The sequence below is a fragment of the Castor canadensis genome, chromosome 14 (assembly GCF_047511655.1).
Source record: "Castor canadensis chromosome 14, mCasCan1.hap1v2, whole genome shotgun sequence".
NCBI lineage: Eukaryota > Metazoa > Chordata > Mammalia > Rodentia > Castoridae > Castor > Castor canadensis.
The window spans coordinates 35,479,180-35,482,778 of record NC_133399.1 but is presented as its reverse complement, the minus strand read 5'-3'; the positions used below and the strand labels follow the sequence as shown (position 1 = coordinate 35,482,778).

General features: G+C 45.9%; 1 pseudogene; it reads left to right on the top strand.

Annotated features, from left to right (window-relative positions):
- Nucleotides 1-572: 572 nt before the first annotated feature.
- LOC141416391 (CD209 antigen-like protein A) lies at nucleotides 573-2,477 on the top strand (annotated as a pseudogene).
- Nucleotides 2,478-3,599: the final 1,122 nt, after the last annotated feature.

Sequence of the window (3,599 nt, the reverse complement as noted above, 5' to 3'; positions counted from 1 at the left end):
ACCATTCAGGTCCCAGAGCACCCCATCGGATCAGCTTTGTCAATTGTCACACTTCCTCTGCTGGGTTTGTCCCTTTGACATTCCTGCTTTTTTCCTATGGCATAAAAAAATTATGTGTTTCATCTTGTTCTGGATTCCTGAGCAGTAAAGGTGTCCTTATTGTATATTTGTAATGAACCTGTTTGGCTATATTTGAACTTACAATAATTAGGTGACTTGGGTTGGAGCTAGAAACTTTGGAGTGAATCTAGTCATCAGAAAGCCACACAGTGAATTAGAGGGTTAGAACTTTCAGCCCTTGGGGATCACATGGAGGCTGTGCACACATTTGGCACTCAAGCCAGTTGTCTGGCCTTATTCTGAGCTCTAAAGCCCCTACTTCTCCCAGTCTGGAAAAGATGGGGCCAGGACTCCTAGTTTCTGTGGGGTGGGGAAAAGACTCAGGAAGAGCAGAGGGAGTGACTCCCAAGGTGCTATGTCAAGGGAGGGCCCTGACTATGGAGGGCTTTAGAGCTAGGTAGACACAGGAACATGGACAGCCAAATATGAGTCATCTTAATCCTCCTCCCCCAATGGACCACCTGTGCCGCCCCTGCCCCTGGGACTGGACACTCTTCCTAGGAAACTGTTACTTCTTCTCCATGTCCCAACAGAACTGGAATGACTGTCACTGCCTGCCAGGAAGTGGGGGCCCAACTGGTTGTCATCAAAAGTGATGAGGAGCAGGTATGCCTAGTGGGATCCAGTCCTCCTCTGGAGCATGCATTTGACCACTGGCCAACTAACTGGGGAGGAGATGACTGGTCAGACATGGTTTTCTGGGTGAGGGGCTCCTTGCTCTACTTAGAAAGTGAGAACACTCAAGTTTTGAACGTGAATAAATATTTTGGGAAATACCTAAAATGTAAGTGATTTCCGTTGTTGTGCTGGCCAATTTTAATAGCTTGCTCTCTGGAGGTGAAAAATGTGATGTGTACCTTTCCCAATTTTCCTGTTGTAAATATTGCCAGCCTGACTAAGGTCAAATTACCAATGGATATGGAAGCTACCAATGCAGGAATGAAAACAGGTGATGTACATAATCAGCAATCATGAGCTTGCTGATGGTTACTAAACTAAATCCCATGATGAGTAAATTCATGTGACATGCTCAGAACTCATAATACAGATAAACATGCAGTATTATTGCAGTGTTCTAGTGCAAGTTGGAGCACATCTGCACATAAAATACAGATGAGAGAGAGACTCAGACCTCCTGAACACACATGGAGGTTTTTGTCCTCATAAACTAGGAGGCTTTAGGTTAGACTGAAAGCCAAATTTCCTGACAAAAGGTTGGTGAGACACAAGCTGTAAATTAGGGGTCAAAACTCTCTTCTGACTTCTCCTTTTCCTCTCCAGGGCTTCCTGCAGATGGCTTCTAAGAAAAAAGGCCACACCTGGATGGGGATGTCAGACTTGAATAAGGAAGCCACATGGCACTGGATGGATGGCTCACCTCTGGCACTCAGGTAGACCCAGTGAGAACAAATGCTCTACAGCGTTGGGGATAGGGAAGGGTTCTGATACTCTGGCTTGAGCTAGGCTGGGCACCTCCCCCCCATCCCTCACACTCTTGATATAAAAGCGTGTGACACTTACTAAGTGGAGGAGGGAGGTCTTCATACCCATGCACAGATAGGATGGCAGATGCTAAAATTCCACCCTCAGAATTGCAGGAAAAGGTTGGAACCAAGGAGGGAAATTTAAATACAGTGTATTAGTAGAAAATGTGCAGTATAGTAAAGTCATCGGATCAGGGCATTATAGCCACTGAAAAGACAACACGTTATACTCCAAGATCCCAAGTCAAGTAGACATCACTCATGGGGAGGCCACATGGGGAAAGGCTAGGGATAGTCAGAAAGCAGAGGGTGCAGAAACAGTTGCAAAGAGACTTTATCATGATGATCATGAGAAGGAATAGGTGAGTCAGGATAAGCAGGCTTAGGATTGGCTATATGGATTTTAAAAGTGTTTTGAGGTGTGGACGCTGTCCATAGTCGTCTGGTGTTTGGCCTTGGGGAGGTATGATGTGGAGTCTAAATTTGATTTTTTTATATCTGAAAACCACACCCTCATTAGAGGACTCCTCTCAAGGACAGTTAGGAGAAGGGTCAGAAGCCAAGGTCAAGTGATTCAGGGGTATCACTGGGTCTAGAACAAGGCATGTCTGCCATATGGATACTGGGCAGATGCAAACACATCAAGTTTCCAGACACTAGAAACAGTTCACAGGGAGGCAGGGAGGGGACTGGGGCAGAAACTCAGGTTCTGCATGGGCTTTGCAGCTTCATGAAGTACTGGAACCCAGAGAAGCCAAACAACTTAGGAGAAGAAGACTGTGTGGAATTCGTGATGGTTGGAATGACGCCAAATGTGACATCAAAAAGTTCTGGATCTGCAAAAAGCTTGCAACTTCCTGCTTCAGCAAGTGACAGCCATATCCTCTCCTCAGCCACTGCAGCTCCAACCTGCCTGCTTGGGTAGCAGAAATTTGCTCATCTTACGGACACTTTTTGCTCCCTGTTTGCAGCGAGATCTTAACCATAGCTCTGGACTCGTGTGTGTGAGAGCCCCTGTCCCCTGTCCCCTGTGGTGCTGGGCCACTGAGATCCTTTCTCCTCTGCCTCCCGGTCTCCCTTGATTTCATGGTTATGCTCTGTCCCATCTTTGTAGGTTACTATAATGCCCAGGTGTGGATATATCCGTGGGCTCTGTGCCTGTCAGGGGCGGGGGATACCAGTGGGAGGGGGAAGATGGTGGGGAAAGGGTGTCAGAGGGTGAATAAAGTGCAAATACTGTGTACACATGTATGTAAATGGAAGGGGGAAGATAAAGGATAATGGTGGAGGGGGTGAATTCAATTCAAGTATGATGTATTTGATATACTATAAGAACTTATGTAAATGCACAATGTACCCCCACCCAAAACAACAATTAAAAAACTCTGCCAAGGACAACTTTGTCTTCCAAAGTTGTGACCCCATTATGAATTTTTGGCAGTACTTGGGTTTTAACTAGGGCCTCATGCTTGTTAGGCAAGGGCTCTACCACTTGAGCCCAGCCCCCAGGCCAAATAAATGCAAGAACATTTCCTTTTTTTTTGGCAGCACTGGGGGTTTTTTTAATTTTTTTTGAATTATCAGGTACTGGGGTTTGAACTCAGGGCCCTGTGCTTGCTAGGCAGGCACTCTATCACTTGAGCCAGGCCTTCAGTCCTTCCTGTTATGTTTTGATAAGTTCCCAAGCTGGTGAACACTGGAACAGATAGAGGTCCTGAAGCATGACACATCTAGAGATGGAATGGAAGCTCCATGCACCTTCCTTGCTCTTTCCCTTGCTGTATGCATCTCTTACATTTGTCTATCAGAGTTACAATCTTCATAATAAACAGGCAATGTAGCAAAGCCCTTTCCATGAGTCATCTGGAAAATTACCAAACCTGACAAGAGTTTATGGGATTCCCCAGTTTGTTGTTGGCCTGGCAGATTTGTAATTAGCCTAAGCAGCTCTTTTGCAGCTGACATAGGAAGTAGGTCAGTCTTGTGGAACTGAGC